This window comes from Gymnoscopelus braueri (assembly GCF_963280865.1).
Source record: "Gymnoscopelus braueri genome assembly, chromosome: 10".
NCBI classification, from domain to species: Eukaryota; Metazoa; Chordata; class Actinopteri; order Myctophiformes; family Myctophidae; genus Gymnoscopelus; species Gymnoscopelus braueri.
This window is the reverse complement of record NC_137611.1, coordinates 4065205-4088235: the sequence shown is the minus strand read 5'-3', so window position 1 is coordinate 4088235 and position 23031 is coordinate 4065205. Positions and strand designations below refer to the sequence as shown.

The following is a 23031-nucleotide window of genomic DNA, read 5'->3' as shown; positions in this document are numbered from 1 at the left end:
GAGAACCAATGATCTACGGCACCTCAAAGACACCGCCCAGAGCAGAGATGATGTGAAATCATCTCGGGAGGAAATCAAAATGCAGTTAATATGTCTGACACCGTGGTCCTATGAGAACACTTTTCTCTTGAAGCCGTGAAGCCAAGTTTCATAAAAAACCCAATTTTATAAATCGGCCAAATGAAATAAATTATATACGGACGGTTGTTTCGCAGCGTTTCTGCATTTGGACCCGATGCAGCACGCCCTGAACAGAAGTCCACTTAACGTAGGTGGTCTGTGCAACACATGGGTGGGCCCGGAAAACACACTATACTGCTCCTCAACACATGAGTGGGCCCGGAAAACACACTATACTGCTCCTCAACACATGGGTGGGCCTGGAAAACACACTATACTGCTCCTCAACACATGAGTGGGCCCGGAAAACACACTATACTGCTCCTCAACACATGGGTGGGCCTGGAAAACACACTATACTGCTCCTCAACACATGGGTGGGCCTGGAAAACACACTATACTGCTCCTCAACACATGGGTGGGCCCGGAAAACACACTATACTGCTCCTCAACACATGAGTGGGCCCGGAAAACACACTATACTGCTCCTCAACACATGGGTGGGCCTGGAAAACACACTATACTGCTCCTCAACACATGGGTGGGCCTGGTGTGATGACCCATCCTAATATGTGTGTAGTGGTGGCTGTGATTCTAATGGTATTCTCTATCCCTGTGTAGGAGGAGAGGGCCAGCCTGCTGGGGTGTGTCCTGGGAATGAGACACACCTGGTCCCAATCATTCCCTTGGGTATAAAAGCAGGCTGGCTGAGATCATTCTCTCTCTCTCTCTCCCACACAGGCAGCAGTGCTTGGATTTGTTTGGTTTGGTTTCAGTTCCTTTTGCATCCGCACATACAATACATGCTCATACATGCTCATACATCCATACACCTTTTACACTACTGATATCACTGATTATTCACATCTCATACTTTATGCACCTTTTTTAGCTATAAATAAAAGAACGTTAAGTTTAATCCTGTGTGTCGTCTCCCTTTTTGTCATGATGTGAGCCAGTTCATGACAAGATGGGGGCTCGTCACTTTTTAGCCTAAATTAGTGATAATATACAACTTATGTTTGATATCACACAATTCATTTGGTAAACTTAGGCTTTGCTTGTTCGCTTTTGTTCTTAGTTTGAACATTGTTTTGGGAGAGACACATAGGTTTTGTATTTTGGTTGGGGGGGAGAGAGCAGTAGGAACACTTTTTTTTTTTTTACGTGCAGGTTTTTGGATTTTGTGAGTGGTTTAGTCTTTGGGGTTCCAACTCCCGGTAGATTTCAACAGTGGTTCTCCATATGGGAATCACTGTTTTTTTTTTAAGGTTTAGACTGTGTTCCACAAAAGATGGGATGGGGTGGTACCACTGAGATGCCTTGTCGGAATGGGGGACTCGGTAGGGCCACTGAAGACTAGGGTTGAGCGAGTGAGTCAGTTTGTGGTAGGCAGGTTAGATAGGGGAGTTGGGCTCCGGGGTATTTTTCCACTTTTTGGTTGAAACCTTTGCATGTTTAGTTTTTTTTTAAGGACAAAATGAGTTTGGTCGAGGAGTTTATTCAGGCTCCCTCTGTGGATGTACTGGATAAATGCACAAAAGAGCAACTGTTAAAAATAGCAGAACACTACAAAATTGAGATCCGTGACAAGCGGTTAAAGTATAGGGTCAAGATATTTCTGATGGACAGCTTGGTGTCACAGGCCGTGTTACCAGAGGAGGAGGTCCTATCGGACGATGAGGTAGAAGTTGGTAAAACGTTTTCATTTTCTTCTATGCAGTTAAGCTTTGAACAGCAAAAGGAATTGCTTGAAATTAAACTTGAACACGAGAAAGAAATTGAAAGGATGAAACAAAAGACTGAATTGCTAAAGTTGGAATTGGAGCAGGAGAAATTCAAATTGAGTGTTCATGAAACGAAGCAATTTAATGTTGGGTCTAACTTGAAATTACTTCCCAAGTTTGCAGAGAGTGATCCGGATTTGTTCTTTTCCCTGTTTGAGCGTGTGGCAGACGCCAGGGGCTGGTCTGATAGTGAGCGCACTCTACTACTCCAATGTGTTCTCACAGGTAAGGCCCAGGAGGCCTATGCTTCTTTAACAGTAACAGACAGTCAAAAATATGAAGTGGTTAAAAGTACAGTGTTGCGGGCATTTGAATTGGTACCAGAAGCTTATCGACAACGTTTTAGGAATTGGAGGAGAAATGAAGATCAAACGTATGTGGAATTTGTGAGAGAGATGTTGGTCCAGTTTAACCGATGGTGTGTAGCGTCAGAGGTTAAAAGTTTCAAAGAGCTTTGTGATTTGCTAACGCTGGAACAATTAAAAAACTGTGTACCCGCTAATATCGCTACCTATATAACTGAGAGAAAAGTTAAAACACCCCAAGAAGCAGCCATCTTGGCGGATGAATACTGTTTAACACACAAAAAGGTAGTTGGTGGTGACTACACGCATCAGACCGGTGGTCCAGTGCGTACGGAAAAACGGTTTGGGGGGCAGGGGGATTCAAGTTTTTCCAAAGTTGAACATAGTTCAGGGAAACAGGATGACCCTAATTGTCATTTTTGCCATCAAAGTGGGCATTGGAAAAAGGAGTGTTTTGCTCTCAAAGCTAGAGAGAAGATGTTAAGTGGGGCACCAATCAAACCGGCCGCTTTGGCTGCACAAATTCCCTCACCGCAGCTAATTGTTAAAACAGAAGGTGTTTCGGACATCAGGTGTCCCACTGGGTGTGACTCTAAGGCTGAGTATTCAGCATTTCTTTCAGAGGGTTATGTAGCACTGCCTGGTAAAAAGGCAGTTAGAGTTAACATCTTGAGAGATACAGGTGCATTACATACGTTTATCCGTCAGGGTGTAATTCCATTGTCCTCAGTTTCAGAGACGGGCGATTGCATTTTAATGCGAGGTATGGGTATGCAGATCATTCCCGTACCCCTCCATAGAATGACCATAGTCTGTGGGTTGGTTAGTGGGGAGGTGGTGGTAGGAGTGCGTCCTGAGTTACCAGTAGAAGGGGTTGACATAATCCTTGGTAATGATTTGGCAGGGGATAAAGTGTGGCCTAAAGGAAAGTCTAGGCTGTGTCATGTGAATCTGGTGAAACCATACGGTTCTCGTGTGTCGGCGTCCCAAAGCTCCGGTGACGTCCCTTACGTTGAGCCTTCATTGTGCACAGGCACGGTGGGCGGTTCTTCGGCGGGGGAGGTTAATGGAGGGGGAGATTGGCCGGCAGATGAGAATGTGTTACAAGTACGGGTAAACAGCTCTGAGGCACTAAAAGCTTTACCCAAAGTACTTGGAAATTTGGAGGAGACAAAAAGGAAGGAGTTGGTTTCTATGGTTAATAGCTGTCCTTTGCTATTTTCAAACACACCATCACAGACACATCTGATAGAGCACGATATTGATATTGGAGATGAAACACGAGCTCAACTGGATAAGGAGGTTAGGTACATGCTAGATACCAATTTGGCAGAACCTTCAAATTGCAGTTGGGACTCTGTGTGTCTTTTGGTTAAAAAGCCCACTTTTCGACCTTACACAGACTTAAAAGTCAACAGTGTTACAAAACCTGAGTCGTTCCCTTTACCACGCATGGAAGATTGCCGTAGACCAAGTAGGTTGTGCTGTTGTGGTACCTTTTACTGATATTCTGAAGTCAAGGTAAAGTTATTTGGTCAGATAAGGCTGTGCTGTTGAAAATGTAAAACTGCCAAATACAGTTAACCTATATTTTTGTGCCAGTATCCATCTAATTACACTGTCACTTATCACTCTTAATACTGTTTCTACAGGTGACTGAGGGGGTGAGTGGGTGGTTGGATGGATGGGTCAGGTATTAGTATGATTGAGGAGAACTGTAAAGTTGAATTAAATGTTACGGAGTACCTGGTTGGTCTCCTGTCTTATGGGGGGGGGTGTGATGACCCATCCTAATATGTGTGTAGTGGTGGCTGTGATTCTAATGGTATTCTCTATCCCTGTGTAGGAGGAGAGGGCCAGCCTGCTGGGGTGTGTCCTGGGAATGAGACACACCTGGTCCCAATCATTCCCTTGGGTATAAAAGCAGGCTGGCTGAGATCATTCTCTCTCTCTCTCCCACACAGGCAGCAGTGCTTGGATTTGTTTGGTTTGGTTTCAGTTGCTTTTGCATCCGCACATACAATACATGCTCATACATGCTCATACATCCATACACCTTTTACACTACTGATATCACTGATTATTCACATCTCATACTTTATGCACCTTTTTTAGCTATAAATAAAAGAACGTTAAGTTTAATCCTGTGTGTCGTCTCCCTTTTTGTCATGATGTGAGCCAGTTCATGACACTGGAAAACACACTATACTGCTCCTCAACACATGGGTGGGCCTGGAAAACACACTATACTGCTCCTCAACACATGGGTGGGCCCGGAAAACACACTATACTGCTTGCTCGGGAAATCCAATGTTCCCATGCGCTGCATGCAGTGGTGGAAAAAGTACTAAAATGCTATAGAAGTACAGTATCAATACTGCAAGTAAAAGTCCAAAAGTATTGTTATCAAAATGTACTTACCAAAGTAGTTTTCAAATGTTACCAAATGTTACCTAAGTAGTTTTCAAATGTATAAAATGTATAAAAATAACTTTGAAAATAGCAGATCTACAAGCTCACAATGCAACGCATCGTGAGCTTGTAGATCGGCTATTTTCAAATGGCCTAAATGTATATAGGGCTGAAGTGGTTAATGTATCTTTTGTAAAAATTAATCAAAATCTTCAAAGTAACTAATAACTAAAGTTTTCAAATAATTGTAGTGCAGTAAAAGTACAATATTTGCCGCTGAGATGTAGTGGAGTAGAAGTAAAAGTACTGAAAATTGGAAAGTACTTAGTTACTCTACACCACTGACGACTGCATGCCTCAGGCCAACGCGCTTGACCCAAAATAGGGCCCTATCAGAGTCCTAGCTACACCCATCTGGAAGAAGAGTTGTTGGAAGTGATCAACATTGCCATGCTTAGGGTGGGAATGTTGTGCAGTCACTCCGCCTTGTTGTTTTGTGTATAAAGGTATGTAGACAAAATGGTGGAGGTCATTTCCGTGCCGCCTTTCGAGGCCACAGCAGTAATAACAGAGCCAAACCAACGTCTATATTAACCACTTAAACCCTTTATACTTTGTTGACGGGGTCATCCGGGGCTCTATACTTGGCCCCATCCTTTTCCCTCCTCTCTACACCAAACGTCTTTTGCCGATCTGCAAACTCACAACGCTTTGTGCGTTGCTACATGTCGCGAGCTTGTAGATCTGCTGTTTCCACAGAACGTTTTGCCTATTTTCACCAGAATGTTTGTCTGTTTTGGGGGATTATTCCCAGAACAAGGGATTGCTTCAGGGTTCAAGTGGTTAGAGGCCCGGCCCCGGCCCGCCCCGCCCCGGCACGGCGGCGGGACAGGTTTGTGATGGTCCATGGACATTGACCACCTTGAACTTGCTTCCTGCCTTCTTCTTCTCTTCAATTTGTCCTCCCAGTGTGTTTCCGATCGCACACAAAACACATCGCTCGCACGAATCCGCCCATTGTAGCGTTACGCATCATCAACATGTTGTCTCTCTCTCTCTCTCTCTCTCTCTCTCTCTCTCTCTCTCTCTCTCTCTCTCTCTCTCTGTGAGGAAGTGGCCACGACGACGCGAGTCAGTCCTGACCCCAGTGGCAACAACAAATAAACACAATTTAAATCAATTACCCTTAAACGAATAGGCCTTGTCTAAATAAAGTCTAATAAACAACACATAAATCATTTGAGTAGGTATTTTTTGTTAAATAAATACATAGGCTCGTGAATGCATGAAGTCTACCAGCAAATGTCATCCTGTGTGTGCGTGAGTGTGGACCTTCATCAGTCCCTTTTCGTGATGGTGTTTTGCCAAAACACCATCACAAAAAGGGACTGATGATGGTTTGGTTGTTGTATTGGTTTTGGTATTTTGGTTAAATACAAAAATGCAGATGCAGTGCCCCAGACAAGACCCGGCCACAGCAACTCTGCTAACCGAGCTTAGCTCTATTGACACGGTATTGGTTGTGCGTCGGTTTGCCGCGTTTGACAATCACTACAATCGCTACATCTGGCGTAGTCGGCAGGACCTCGCGGAGGTTCTCGCGTTGAGGGACACGAAGGACGTGCGTCGTCGTGATCATCGCCGAGCTGCGTGATTGGTTGAAGTGTGAAGTGCGAGGACACGCTCCCAAAAACCGAAGGAGATGTAGATGTAACGTCCCAGACAAAGACCTCGGGCCACAACAACTCTGCTAACCAAGCTTAGCTCTTTTGGCTCGTTAGGTTTTAGGCGTCGGTTTTGCTGAGTTGGAGACTGGGGTTCGATTCCCGCTCACTGAACGTGGATTATAGCTCTAAACGTATAGAATCTACCGAAAACCAGCTGTCAAGCAGCAATTAACCCATTAAGACCTGAGGCCGAGCCATTTTCGGTGCGCGATCACTCAGCAATGGCGGCTCGCGTGAGAGATGTTATTGTTCCAGGCGTTAGACGGGACCATCGACCATCGTACACGCACCCTCTGTTTACATCCGTGTCCTCGTCGTGGCCACTACAGCGCTAAACATATCAGCGTAAACGGAAAAGAATGCCAGCACTACCCTGTTTTGATAAAACTCAGGCACTTAATGTGTTAATATATCAGTGGTTCTCAAACTTTTTCATGTCAAGGACCTCCAAAATGATATGTATTTGGCCGCGGACCCCCATCTCAAAATGTGTTGTTCCAGGGACCCCCCAGAAGTAAATATCTGAGTTACAAATGTTCGCTTTAAAAAAATATATATTCAAAGATTTGCACACATGTTCACTATTTTTGAATAGCCAAAGTGTAAAATAATGCTTTTTAGCTAAAATCAAAAAAATGACACCGATGCGTTCCAGGCCTTAAACGGTTAATGCAGGGGGGCATGCATTGTAAAAGCACACGGTTTGTTTTCTTTGGTTTTATGTAAAAAAGATTTTTAGAAAAAAAAAGTTTAATGTCGACACTCTTCACACCATTATGAAAGTGGCTTCTGAGTTATACATATATATCTCTCTCCCCCAATACCCCCCAATATCACAATTTTGCCTGCGGACGCCCATCTGAAAATGTTATTTTGCCAGCTGCCAGGGTCCCCCAGAAGAGGAGATTTATGTAACATATATATATATATATATTATTCAACATTTTCCAAACGTTTTTGAGATTTTGCCAATTTTTTCCCCCAAAAATAGCAGATGTACAGCAAGCTCCAGCTTGTATATATGCAATGTTTTAATAGCCAACATATAAAATATGGACAAAGTGGTTGAAAAGTGGTTTGAAATGAAAGATTTTTCAAAAATAGTAGATCTACAAGCTCATAGCGCGGCACTCGGTGCCGCGCTATGAGCTTGTATATCTGCTATTTTTGAATAGCCAAAGCTAAGTAGTTAAAATGACTGTGATGCTGTATTAATTTTTTTTTTCTGAGGCCCCCTTTGGAACCCCCACAAGGACCCCTGGGGGTCCCCGGACCCCACTTTGAGAACCACTGCACTAGAGTTCATTGAGTACAAAATACATTTTTATTACATTTGATTACAGTTCCTGTTCTAAAGCAACAGCTGATTGCAGCTGTTCATGTTATTCATACTGATAAAGGAACGTGATAGTATTGTTGGCTTATATATACAATATTTCTCTAAAATAAAAAAGTTACAGTTGATCAGTGGTGGAAAGTAACTAAGTACATTTACTTAAGTACTGTACTTAAGTACAATTTTGAGGTATTTGTACTTTACTTGAGTATTTCCAATTTCCAATACTTTTACTTCTACTCCACTACATCTCAGAGGCAAATATTGTACTTTTACTCCACTACAATTATTTGAAAACTTTAGCTACTAGTTACTTTTCAGATATACATTTTTATATTATAAAACATTTAACATTAACCACTTTAGCCTTATTTTATATCTAGGCTATTTGAAAATAGCCGATCTACAAGCTCACAGATCTGCTATTTTCAAATATTTTAGTACTTTTACTTTTGGTACTTTAAGTACATTTTGATGCCAATACTTTTGCACTTTTACTCAAGTAAATTTTGAATTCCAGACTTTTACTTGTAACGGAGTACTTCTACATTGCAGTATTGGTACTTTTACTCAAGTAAAGCAATTGAGTACTTTTTCCACCACTGCAGTTGATCCCCATATCAGAGATGTAAACTGTTATGTTATGATATGTTTTCGTAATTAAATATTCCCATATAGGCAAAATCCACCTTTACTAATGTGTTGGCTAAAGCTCTAAATGAATTCAAAACGTTTTCCTTTTCCAAAGATGTATCCTGAGCTGAGAAAGTGTGAAAATCCTTGTCAAAACTTTTGTAGTTGGATTTCTCAGACCTTCAATTTTCAGAAAAAAATATACTTTCGTTCCAAAACTATTGGTTCAATCTAAGAAAGTGATCGCTCATTTTGTAACTCCTCTATTTTCGTATCGAATGTGAATATGCTAATATTAACAATGATTATCTAGTTGATTATGAGGTGTCAAAAAAACCAAACTCTGACAAAAGCTGATTTTGTATCCTCAATATGTCCTGAATCACAGAAAAAAAAGTCGCAAGGAATCGGATGAAGGTAAAGTTTTGAAAATTAAAGTATAGCTTTTTGGCCCTTTCTGCTAGATTTGACTATGCTGTATTTGTTCCTTGTAGCAAAACAAGGAAACAGAATTTCAGTGACAAGAATTTATTATGATCACATAATCACACAACTGATCAAGTACTGATCAAACAACTCAATTAAATTATGCACACTCAATATCACACTACAAAATGTCAAAATGCTTAAGTAGGTGATGTCACAATTTCCCATTGACGCCCACGTTAAGAAAGGATTTGAGCATGTTTTCTTGTCTAATTTCCACAAAAAAGGTTCAATACTGCCCACTATCAACCAGAAACTGTTGGGTGTAGTACAGCGCTTGTAAAAAGAAAAAGAAAAAAAGCCTTAACCCTTCGAGTGCCATTGCTGCATTTTAAGCATTGTTATGAACTAATGTTCATTTCATATACATTTTTATGTGAAGCACTTTAAGCTGCATTTTCTGTATGAAAGTGAAATAAAGTTATTATTATTATTGTTATTATTATTAATATTATTTGTAGTAGTAGTATTTGTATTAAGACTTTTTTTTATGACTCAGATTTATGGCGTAGTCAAAATCAATATATGAGAATGTTTTCATTTTTCATTTCATTTAGACATTGTTGTCATTGTTTTTGCTTATTTAATACATTTGATCTAAATGAGGTTTATTTTGATTGAAAACACATCTATAGCCACACAACATTCAGCCAACTCTCCTCTCGGTGAAATAGATTTCAGTCAGCTGTACAGCACAGTCCCTCCATCACCGAGTGGCCTGAAGCCACCGCGTTGTCTCTCGCAAAGCTCTATAACTAAATCATGCTTGGGGGTATTTTTTCTCATGATTTCTTTTCCATTAGTGGGAAAAAGTAGCATTTCTACCCCCCACAAGAAGCCCCCCCCCCCCCCTGGATTAGGCAAGAACAACTGTGGTTGGTGGTTAAAGCCAGGTTGGTTTTGGTAAAGTAGGCAGCGACCACTGATTTGGGCTTCGCTTACAGAGCAACAAGGCTGTTATGCAAGAGAGGAAACTTGAGTTGAAGTTAAGCATGATCTATATACTCAGCTGGTCGCCCGTGTCGCACACAGAAAATAGCTGATTTACAAGCTCACAGCGCGTTGCGGGGGGAGGGCTGACGCGTTGTGAGCTTGCTATTGTGTTTGTGTGACAATGTTGCCAACTCTCGTGACAGAAATAAGCCAACCAGCCTCCAAAAACAAGCCAAAAACAAGCCACATCTTGCGAGAGAAATAAGCCAAATATCACCTCGAACAACAAGCCAAAACTAGCCCAGTAATAAGCCCATTAAAAAAAAACTATATCATTGTAATTACTATGTAGGTCTATAATGATTTATGTTTTTGTTATTTATGATAACATTACACACACACTTGAGCCAAGGCTTAATAAGTAGAGACACCAGACCGATTTTGTCACTCAATGTGATTCACACTCTTCCCCAAACCTATGGGGAATTATAGTATATGTATATACTATATACAACAAAGGAATGTTGGCTTGTTAGATTTGCCAGAGGAGCCACCGCATTTTTTAAACAAGCCCAAAGAAAACGCAACCTCAATTTTCCGGCAAAAGTGGCGGTAAATAAGCAACACGGGCACATGGCACGACACCCGAACCAAGTATATATACATCAGGCGTTACAGTTGTATCCCGGCGAGATACGTTGGTGGAAAACAACATTGTTTATGTTTACCATTAAGTTAACGAGAAACACCTGCCGTTTGTCTGGAACTCATCATTGGGAACTGCAGGTGATATTCTGCATTGCATCACTCTGCCTGTCGACAGGACTAGGTATGGGCAGTGTACAACGTTCTGAAGTGTAGTATTAGTGTTGATTTTGTTGACTAAAACTATGATATATTGACAATTTCGTCAACAAATAAAAACTAGACTAAAATGTTAGTGAGGGATCTAGTGGAGCAGAGATCCAGTAGAACTAACAGACGAGTCATTTTATGTTTGGTTGCGCTCGGGTGTTGTGCTCTGAAAATAGCACATCTACAAGTTCAAGATCTACAAGATCTACAAGTTCACAACGCGTCGCAGCAGCTTGTAGATCGGCTATTATCAGCATGCAACCAACTGTAAAATCAGCCATTATGACGCCATCAAGGCACCGCCAAAATACATTATAGTCGACTAAATCAACTGTAGATTTAGTCGACTATAATCTTATGATATTTAGTCGACTAAAACTAGACTAAAATTAAAACATTTCAGATGACTAAAATATGACTAAAACTAAATGGAATGTTATTCAAAAGAACGCTGCTTCAGTAGTACTAGGTATGGGCAGGGTACAACGTTCGGAAGTGTAGTATACATGCAGATATCACCTCGTTCCCAGCCTTACTCATCTGTGAAGACCAAAGGCTGGTCACGACCTAGTCTCGCGTAGCCAGACAACTATTCCACAATCTCTGAATGCTATATAGCCTAGAGTCTGGAACTACAACTCCCCAAATCCGATTGAGGAAACTGGCACTTCTGTTCACGAAAATATATTTTAAAAGATCTTTACATTTCATTATTTTATTTCCATTTCTGCTAAGCAGCAAGCTAAATATACTTACATGATTTGTATTTATATTAGGATAAATTTGCGCGACTGTAAAGACGAAACGGAAGTGGGGAGGAGGCTTCATATCCGGTTTATATTCTAATCATGATCAGAGCTTCCGAGTCCCAGACTGTATGACCGGAAACATTTGAAAATTGTGGGAGGCAACAGTCTGACCACGCGAGACTAGTCACGACCTAATGCAGAGAGTGTCTGTAGAGGCGGGACATCCGTCGTAACGATCTTTTTCGACCAAACGACCCCAGGCACTGAGTGCCGCACTATGAGCTTGTAGATCTGCTATTTTTGAAAAATCTTGAAAAAATGTGTGCATATCTTTGAATACATGTATTTTTTTTTAAAGCGAGCATCTTTAACTCAAATCTTTGCTTCTGGGGGTCCCTGGCACAAAAGATTTTCAGATGGGGGTCCGCGGCCAAATGTATATACATTTTTGGGGTCTTTGGCATGAATAAGGTTGGAAACCACTGGTCTAGCGCATTGTAGTGGAGATAAACTCCCCTTCTAAAAAAAAACTTCACCAGAACTGCTGGAAAGGCGTTGGCTAGCAGAATGGAAATGGAGAATCATGTGTGGAGGACGTTTTTAGCTGTAGCCATATACACAATTCACCTTTCCAAACTCACATTTCGAAAAAAGGCATAAAACAAATGTATTGTTTATGAGAACGCAATAATATGCCCACGCCCTTTAATATAACTTTACAATCACCCACTGAATTGGAGGGGCTCCATGTTCCTTTGTAATCCTCATGCAAGGTGGTTGAGACGCAGTAAAACTTTTTATGAACACGCAACATAATATGGAAGATCGGTGGTGTAAAGTAACTAAGTACAAATACTCAAGTACTGTTGATTTTGAGGTATTTTTTACTTTACTTGAGTATTTCCCATGTTTAGTACTTTTACTTCTACTCCACTACATCTCAGATGAAAATATTGTACTTTTACTCCATTACAATTATTTGAAAGCTTTAGTTAATAGTTACTTTGCAGATATACATTATTACATTACAAAATATACATATACAACCTCTTTAGCCCTTTTATACACAGGCTATTTGAAAATAGCCGATCTATAAGCTCACTTGTAGAACTGCTATTTTCAAACATTTTAGTACTTTTACTTTTGGTTCTTTAAGTATATTTTGATGCCAATACTTTTGTACTTTTACTCAAGTAACCGTTTTGAACACAGGCCTTTTACTTGTAACGAGAGTATTTTCATATTCTGGTATATTGCTACTTTTACTTAAGTAAAACATTAAGAGTACTTTTTCCACCACTGTGGAGGAGACAAACAAAAAGATGCCACAGGGAATGTCCCGAAGCCTTTAGGTTTCACTGCGGGACATGCCCGTTGCCCCCTGCCCAGTCCTCAGCACGCAGACACACCACAACACAAGCCTCACTACACAGTGTGAAGGGAGTCCCACCCCAAAGCACTCAATGTGAAGCAGAATGCTGTCAACAGAGAGCCTGTGAGTGAATCTACAATTAGATGATGATGATGATGAAGCAGATCAGGGTGAATGCCGGTCCATCGTGTCAACATGTACGGCATGTTGTCTGTTTTATATTTACTGTATAACAGGGGTCTTCAACGTTTTCAGGCCAATTGGACCCCCTAGCTGAGAGAGAGATGAAGCAGGGACCCCCTCTATGTATACAATTGTGTGTCATCTTTTTGGTTTGACTTGGTCTGCTCTTTTTTCCCTCTACACCAAACCTCTTTGCCAAAAATGGCCGATCTACAAGCTCACAACGCCTCGCAGCGCGAGGCGTTGTGAGCTTGTAGATCTGCTATTTTTGGCTAAAGTTCTCCTCAGAAAAGGGATGCTAGGGTTCAAGGGGTTAATGTAAAAAATATCAAATCACACAAAGACTTGGCGGACCCCCCTGTAGTAACTTTGAGGACCCCCTAGGGGTCCCGGACCCCCTGTTGAAGACCTCTGGTCTATAATATAGGTGGTCATAAGTTTAGCGACGCAAAGTGCAAATGCAAAACAATATTAAAGGTAGGGTAAGTGATTTCTTTTTTAAAGTTAAAACAAAAGTTTTTTTGTTAAAAGGTTAAAGCACTATACTGTGATAGTAATCATTGCTATAGAGTGTTTGTTCAGTAACAGGAGTCTCCCCTGTCTCTCCAGCTCTTTAATTAACAGACAATACCTGAATAATTTTCAGGTAGGGCACTCTCTCCTGTCAGCCAATCAGGAGAGAGTACCCATTTATCAGCTTAATGTTTATAGTGTTCCAGTTTCCAAACTGATGTCCCGACCTGAAAATGCATTTTCTTGTTTAATAAAGAGCTGGAGAGACATAGCGACTCCTGATATAGAGCTATTTAACACTTATTTTAACCAAAGTAAATCACTTGCCCTACCATTAACGAAGCTGCCTGTCCGTCACTCTGCAAAATGAATGCACCAGAGGGGGCTGACTTATAGAGAAACATATACTGTAGCCACGCGGCCAGGCTATGCACAGCTCTAGTTTGTTTTATTTCTATAATGTTTAATAGAGAGAGAGAGAGAGAGAGAGACAGAGACAGAGACACAGAGACTCAGAGACACAGAGACAGATGGGGCTTTGAGTTGACTGACATTCAACACAGACTGTGAGGATAGCAAAACAATTCTCCCTGAACGAAACGAATGTTGTGATTGGTCGAAAAAAGATTGTTTCCGGGGGAACATGTGGACGCCTGTACCAGCTCCCTACACACTTACTGTATGCTTATATAGATAGAAGACATATGTAATATTGCACACACAGGTGCTCCACACATGCGTAAATACCGTAGCAGAAAAACTAATTGTAACCGGAAGCTTTCCCTTAAAAGTCCCGTCGTACACTGCTAGACGCACGCAGAGGCCTGTCTGTCTGTCTGTCTGTCTGTCTGTCTGTCTGTCTGTCTGTCTGTCTGTCTGTCTGTCTGTCTGTCATGTCTGTCTCTCATTCATCTCCATGCGTCTCTGTTTCTCGTCCAGGGCCTTTGGGGCAGGATGAGGGTAAGCCAACGTTAGACCACAATGACATGACAGATCAGCCCAGTGTTGTGGTAGTGCTGGCATTCCTGTGTCGCCTCTAAAAGGCATCTGCTCTCCCTGCAAACCCAGAGCTTTTTGCCCCCCCAAAAAAAAAGCATCTCGACGCCGGGGCCACCGTGAGTTTATAGCTGAAGCAACATGGCTTTTTAACCCTTTAAAACCGGTAAAGCATCCGTGTTCGTTTTAGTTTTGAGCTTTAAAAAAGCATTATTTGATACTTTGGCTATTCAAAAATAGCAGCAATAGCATTTTGCATTCTGGCGGGCCCCTGGAACAACATATTTTGAGATGGGGGTCCGCTATGAGCTTGCAGATCTTCAATTTAAAAAGAAAACATGACAACTTGTGCAAATCTTCAAATATATATATATATATATATATATATATATATATATATATATATATATATATATATATATTTTTTTTTTTTTTTTTTTTTTTAAAGCGAACATTTGTAACTCAAATCTTTGCTTCTGGGGGATTCTACGAATGTCTTCCAAATAAAACAGTTTTTTGAAAAAAATAGTTTTTTTATGTTGCTATAATCAGTGGTTCGTAGAGCTTGTAGATCTAATATTTTTGAGAATTATTTTGAGAAAGTTGTGCAAATATACGTTATTTTAAACGAACATTTTTAACTAAAATCTTTGCTTCTGCGCAGGTGTCCGTGGCCAAATACATATAATTTTGGGTGGTCCTTGGCATGAAAAAGTTGTGAGCACCGCCGACATGGCAACATACGTGTTTTTTTGTTTTCAGAAAACTGTTGACATTTTTGTAGAATGGGCTTAAGGGGTTAAGATACACAATGTTTTGTTATTGTCGTTTGACACATGATCAGTTAGATTTCAGGGGGAAACGTTAATGGGGGGAGTGGGGGGTCGGGGGGGGGGGGGGGCGGTTAAGGCTAAGTTTCAAGCGGTTTTGCTTCCTTGTTTAGGTTTTGCATTACTTCTGAATAGCTGTTGTTAAATCAGTGGTGAGGGAATGGATTAAGAGTTGTTTTGTTTGATGGCTTTAAGTCTTACAGCAGCCTGTAGGCCAATCTGTTTGGTTTTGTTTTTTTGTGTGTCAGGAGGGGGAGAGGAGAAGAAAGAGGAGAACCCCTCCCTCTCTTCACTAGGCGAGCCGCCATGCCGTGACTGAGACTATTACATTTTTCGTTTCATAATAAAAAAGGCACGATGACTAGTGAGGAAAACAATTTGGCAAAAACAGGTTCGTACAAATTGCAACACTTAAAGCTAATTATTCAGTGGAACCTCTTCGTCATAGAGCGAATATTCACTTCCATGTTTGGCTTTTCTCGGGCCACAGTTAACCCCTTAAAATACTCTGCCTTTGGCTGTTTTTTTGGGATGCTCTTTTGCGTGTTTGGGTGTCTCTCCTTTTTTTTATGTGATCCAGCTCCAAATGGTGTAAAGTAACTAAGTGCATGTACTCAAGCACTGTACTTGAGTACAATTTTGAGGTGTTTTTTTTTTTTACTTTATCTGAGTATTTCCAATTCCCAATACTTTTACTTCTACTCCACTACATCTCAGAGGCAAATATTGTACTCTTACTCCACTACAATTATTTGAAAATTGTAGTTACTAGTTACTTTGGCAGATATTAATTATAATATTATAGAACATACTTTAACCACTTTATGCCTATTTTATACATAGGCTATTTGAAAATAGCAGATCTACCAGCTCACAACGCGTCGCATCGCGACGCGTTGTGAGCTTGTAGATCGGCTATTTTCAATTATTTCAATACTTTTTACTTTGCACTTTTACTCAAGTAACATTTTGAACACAGGCCTTGTTTTTTTTTAAATATTGTGGTATTGCTACTTTTACATAAGTAAAAATATCTGAGTACTTTTTCCACCACTGTCGATGGGCTTCAGCCCCCCTAAACTGTTTACGTCTGCTCGCCAGAGCTCCGCCGCGGCCAAACATTGCGTGGCTGGAGCAGAGCTACATGCTAAGTGGGATAACTGGCTTGTATATACGCGTTCCCCATTACTAGAATTACCACATCAACTCCTGTTTCCCTCAGGGGCCGGCGCGGGGCCCCTGTGTGTCGGGGGGGAACGCGAGCCAAGAAACAAAACTCACCGGGGTCCCTCTGTGATCTATCGGTCCAGCTTTTCTTTCCTCCAGCCTGTGCGCTGCTTTCACGCCATAATTATCCCATTAACCCTTTGAGACCGGGAACACCTACTGTGTCATTTTGACAAGATTTATTTTGGCTATTCAAATTGTTTTCAAGATTTTCAAGATTTTCAAGATTTTCAAGATTTTCAAGATTTTCAAGATTTTCAAGATTTTCAAGATTTTCAAAATTTCAAAATTTCAAAATTTCAAAATCTTCAAATCTTCAAATCTTCAAATCTTTAAAAAAATAGCAGATCTACAAGCTCATAGCGCGGCTCTCGGTGCCGCACTATGAGCTTGTAGATCTGCTATTTTTTTTAAAAATCTGGAAAATTTGTGCAAATCTTCAAATATATATATATATATATTTTTTTAAAGCAAACATTTATAACTCAAATATTTGCTTCTGGGCGGGGGTCCCTGGAACTAGATATTTTGAGATGGGGATGTTTTCTAAATCCTGCTATATCAGTGTCGGTGCTCCAACTTTTTCCATGTCAAGGACCCCCCCAAAATGATATGTATTTGGCCACGGACCCCCATCTCAAAATATGTTGTTCCAGGGACCCCCGCCCAGAAGCACAGATCGGAGTTAAAATTGTTCACTTTTAAAAAATCATCTTAAAATGACACCGATGCGTTCCCGGTCTCTATGGGTTAAGACCTGAGCCCTGATTCTACACATAGCGTTATAAATCAGTGCTTCTCACACTTACAAGATGATTCAAAAAATGTTTTTTTTTTAATAGCAGATGTACAAGCACGCAGCGCGGCACAAAGTGACACGCGGTGAGCTTGTACATCTGCTATTTTTTTTGACTAGCCAACACTGAAATCTGAAAAATGACACAGACGCCCTCCCGGTTTGAATGGGTTATAGATATAAGGAGTTTGAACTAAATTAACCTGCCTGGCTAAATCAAAGTGAAATAAATATGGCTCATTGGTCGTGGCTTCTCAGGACGTAATAAAAACAGGTGGTTTTACTGACCAACCCGTTCGGCAAAAAAACACCTTGAAGAAGTGTTGATGCATGTGAGACCTCAAGTCAAACTTTTAACACATTATCATCGGGAACACATATCTATGTAACCACTTTAACCATTATTGTATACCTTGTCTATTCAAAAAAATAGCAGATATACAAGCTCATAGCGGGGCACCAGGTGCCGCGCTATGAGCTTTTATATCAGTTTTTTTTTTTTACATTTCTGCAAATCTTTGAATGTATATATTCTTTAACCCATTAAGACCTGGAACTGTGTCATTTTTAGATTTTAGCTAAAAAGCATTTTACACTTTAGGCTATTCAAAAATAGCAGATATACAAGCTCATAGCGCGGCACCGAGTGCCGCGCTACGAGCTTGTAGATCTGCTATTTTTGAAAAATCATGAAAATGTGTGCAAATCTTTGAACATAATATATTTTTAAAGCGAACATTTTTAACTCAAATCGTTGCTTCTGGGGGTCCCTGGAACAAAATATTTTGATGGGGGTCCGGGGCCAAATACATATAATTTTGGGGGTCCTTGACATGAAAAAGATTGAGCACCGCTGATATAGAAACTTACGTTTTTCAGAAAACTGTTGAGATTTAGGAGACGTGTAGAATCGGCTTCAGGTCTCAATGCGAGCATTTGTAACTCAAATCTTTGCTTCTGGGGGGATTCTACAAATGTCTTCTAAATCCTAACCGTTAAAAAAAAATATATCTTGTTTTTATGTTGCTATAATGATAATCAGTGGTTCTAAAACTCAAAAATGTATTTGTCCGCGGACCCCCATATCAAAATATGTTGTTCCAGGGACCCCCCCCAGAAGCAAAGATTTGAGTTAAAATTGTTCGCTTTAAAGCATATATTCAAAGATTTGCAGAAATTGTCACGATTTTTTTTAAAACAGCAGATCTACAAGCTCATAGCGTGGCACTCGGTGCCGCGCTATGAGCTTGTAGATATGCAGTTTTTTTGAATAGCCCAAAAGTATGAAATAACGGTTAAAGTGGGTTACACACTGGTTACTAACAGGTTAATTATTTTTATTATTGACCTGCAATGAGGAACGACACAATGTGGTGTCGAAACTGTCTGTTTTTTATTATTCTGTTATTATTTTTCTGGAAGGCTTTTCCGTTGGACTTAATTTCAAGGAAGGCCCCACTGTGCATCACTGACTAATCTGTCTGTCTGATTCCTCCTGCAGATGTCTGGACGCGCTAATGAGGCCAATCCTCCCCCCCAAAAAAAATAAAAATCTTTTTGATGTTTTTCTCTCTCTCCTTCGGTATGAATATTTGCTGCATTACACGCTTTAGCTCTCCGCCGCGTATTTTCCATTCTTCTTGTGTTGAACCGCTGGCCCCCACATCATTATCAGTGTCAATCAAAGCGCTAAGATCCTCTGGCCTGTGGGGTTTAAGGCCTGCGTTAGCATCACAGCGCGGCGGTGTGTGTTCAAAGTGTTCAAAAACAGTGTTTTTGAACACTTTGTGTTAAAAACAAAGTGCTCAAAACAAAGTTCATGAATACAGCAGTGGAAGAAGTACTTAGATATTTTACTTAAAGGAGTAGTTCACCCCAAAAAATGTTTTCCTATGGATTAGTCAACCCCATGCAGCAGACTTTAATTCATGGACGTGTTTTTTGTCTCATTCCAATAACTTGATGACCAGCGGACCCGGTAGGCAGCGGTTCCGGTAGGAGACACAAAGGAGACTCTTTGTGTCTCCTACCGGAACTGCTGCCGGTCATCAAATCATTGGCTTTAGGAATGAGACAAAAACTAAAACATATCCATGAATTCAAGTCTCCATGGGGTGACTAATACATAGGAAAAAAATATGTTTTGCGGGTGAACTATCCCTTTAAGTAAAAGTAGCAATACCACAATATAAAAATACTCTGTTACAAGTAAAAGGCCTCTGTTCAAAGTGTTACTTGAGTAACATTTCAAAAGTATTGGTATCAAAATGTACTTAAAGTACCGAAAGTAAAAGTACAAAAATGTTTGAAAATAGCAGATCTACGAGTTCACAACGCGTCGCGTTGTGAACTCGTAGATCTGCTATTTTCAAATAGCCCAGGTATAAGATAGGGCTGAAGCGGTTCATGTTCATTTTATAATTTAATAATTCATATCTGCAAAGTAACTAGTAACTAAAGTTTTCAAATAATTGTAGTGGAGTAAAAGTACAATATTTGCCTCTGAGATGTACTGGAGTAGAAGTAAAAGTAGAGACAATTGGAAATACTCCTGTAAAGTAAAAAAATACCTCAAGTAGACCTACAGTACTTGAGTAAATGTACTTGGTTACTTTCTACCTCTGCTATGCAGTCCTGTTCATTCTCAGTAATATTGTATAAAGACTTTGTTGAGATCATAATGTTAATAAGCTTCATAACCAAGGGCATGGGGCTGGTTCCATTATAGTGTCTGTGTATTGTTTAGTGGAATCTCCCTGATTGTCCTCACATCTGAAGCAGATCTCGGCCACGTTTCACACGATTAACGATCAGAACGGAGAACGACAAAGTGCCCGTTGCGTTCTCACTTTTTATTCTGCGTTTACACAGAGATGAGACAGTTAGTGTGCCAGGTAGCTAGCTAAAAATAAGGAAAATGAAAGTGAAAATGCGCTGGGTGAGCAACTCCATTCAAGTGGATGGGCGGGGATTTCCGGCAGGGCCGGATTAGCACTATGTTATTTCGGTTTTAGGGTTAGGGTTATGTTAAATTAAGGTTATTTTTTTTATTTTTTTTCGTGCTTGTCAGGTGGTTTGATAACGCAAGTCAGCCTTATCAAACCACCTGACTTCCATGGGAAATGGATTGAAACGGCCTTATGCCTCGATCACATAAGGCATAAGGCAGCAACAAAACGATTGTTTTAACTGTGTGAGTGAGGCCTAACAATATCAGGTGGGAGCGATCACGTCAGAGCTCATATCCCCCAGCATGCACTGTGTTGCCCTCATAACCTGCATGTGAAACCAAATATATAGGAGAGGAAAATACTGTAGGTTTTGAATACGGAGCAAAGCATTTAAACTCCACACCGTTCACACGTTTAACCGGGAACGCATCTCTGTCATTTTTTGATTTATTTGGGCTATTCAAGCTCATAGCGCGGCATCGAGTGCTGCGCTATGAGCTTGTAGATCTGCTATTTTCGGGGGAAATCGTGGAAAATGTGTGCAAATCTTTAAACATCTATATCTTTTTTAAAGCGAACATTTGTAACTCAAGTCTTTGCTTCTGGGGGATTCTACAAAACAGTTTTTTTTTAAATGTATTTGGCCGTGGACCCCCCCACCTCAAAATATTTTGTTCCAGGGACCCCCAGAAGTTGCAACAGAGTTAAAAATGTTTGCTTAAAAAAATATATATATATACAATATATTCAAAGATGGACACATTTTCACTATTTTTCAAAAATAGCAGATCTACAAGCTCATAGCGCGGAACCGAGTGCCGAGTATTTTTTAATAGCCCAAAGAAATCTTAAAATGACACGGAATCTTTCCCGGTGTCATTGGGTTAAGAAGGAGCTTGTTTTCTTTCAGAGTGAAAACATGAAACACATCCGTACGTAAGTATCTGTTAACCTGCCGTTCACCATACATATTGTGACTAGAAGGCGAGCGTCTGGGTGTGAGTGTTTGGCTGAAGGTTGGACACGGTGTGTTGCTCACGTTGGTCATAAATCGTGAGAGACGATACCAGTGTTGAGTGGGCCTTTCTCTGAAGGAATGCTGCCGTCCTCGCCCAGAATATGAGGGAGGCAGATGGTTGGGCCTGATTGGCTCGCATGGGCAGATATACAAGCTCATAGCGTGCGGCACATGAGCTTGTTGATCAGATTTTCTTTTTGTTAAAAATGCATATACTGTACATATATTCAAACTTCAAAGATTTGCACACATTTCCACGACTTCTCAAAAACAATAGCAGATCTACAAGCTCATAGCGCGGCACTCGGTGCCGTGCTATGAGCATCAAAAGTAGCAGATCTACAAGGCTCAAAAATGTTTTGTTCATCGGGCACTTGGGCAGTAATTCATGAAAAAACATAAAAAGTTGAAACCCAAATAGATTTCTAAACCATAGCATCCATACACTAGAGGCCATAGCATCCATACACTAGAGGCCATAGCATCCATACACTAGAGCAGAGGTCTTCAACAGGGGGTCCGCGACCCCAAGGGGGTCCGCAGAGGTACTGCAGGGGGTCCGCGAAATTGTTGTTTGATAAAAAAATAAAAATAAACTTTAAAAAACTTTTTGTTAATCTTTTTTCCAAAAATGTCAATATGTCTTTTAACATAACATGACATATTTTAATAGCTTAGTATTGAATGCACAATAACATGGTATGTTTATACATATTTTGTAGAGGAAGAAAAGGTCTTTTGCACACCTACTGGGACAACCTGTGGGTAGGAGCAGGCTCCAGGCAACCATTTGTTCATGTTTATACATATAAAACACAATTTTATACATACATATACGATATATGTGGTGGCCTACCCCCTATGCTACGGGGTAGGGGGTCCCTGCGCCATCACCCCATCAGTTTGGGGGTCCCTGGCCTGAAAAGGTTGAAGACCCCTGCACTAGAGGCCTCCATAGCATCCATACACTAGAGGCCTTGACACAATGGGGTTTGGTCTTTGTCATGGAGGAATGTCACCAACATCAACTTGTTTATGTCGCTGACAGTCGGACAAACAATAGATCTGTGTCTGTTTTTAATCAACCTTTGTGTCTCGTCTTTCTATACTCCTCTCCTCTCCTCTCCTCTCCTCTCCTCTCCTCTCCTCTCCTCTCCTCTCCTCTCCCCCTTTCCTTCTCTGCTCTCCTCTCCTCTCCTCTCCTCTCCTCTCCTCTCCTCTCCTCTCCTCTCCTCTCCTCTCCTCTCCTCTCCTCTCCTCTCCTCTCCCCCTTTCCTTCTCTCCTCTCCTCTCCCCCTTTCCTCCTCTCCTCTCCTCTCCTCTCCTCTCCTCTCCTCTCCTCTCCTCTCCTCTCCTCTCCTCTCTTCTCTTCTCTTCTCTTCTCTTCTCTTCTCTTCTCTTCTCTTCTCTTCTCTTCTCTTCTCTTCTCTTCTCTTCTCTTCTCTTCTCTTCTCTTCTCTTCTCTCTTCTCCCCTCCCCTCTCCTCTCCTCTCCTGATGGTGTGTATTGTCATTCCATTCTTGGTGAACCCTAACAGAGATGCTGAGCTCAGTGTTTCAGCAGAATGTCTTACAACAACTGTAACAGGATAACGTTGGCACTTCATGTCCGCGGCCCCCCGTGAGCTATATATTCTATCAGCGGATCTCAGTCTGAGCGTCTGAAGCTCAACCACTTGCCAATGAATGTACTGGAAAAAGAATTCATGAAATCTCTCTGAAAAATCCAGAAAGCAGAACCAATGAGCAGTAGGCTGTGTACTCTGTGGTGACACCGGTTTGTAACGGTGATCGTTTTGTTTT

The 23031-nt window shown here is 41.0% G+C and overlaps 1 protein-coding gene across 1 annotated transcript in view; it reads left to right on the top strand.

Annotated features, from left to right (window-relative positions):
• Positions 1–23031, top strand: part of pappa2 (pappalysin 2) — a gene marked incomplete at its 3' end in the record, with an annotated part of 201019 nt that overhangs the window by 94243 nt on the left and 83745 nt on the right. The window lies entirely within an intron of this gene.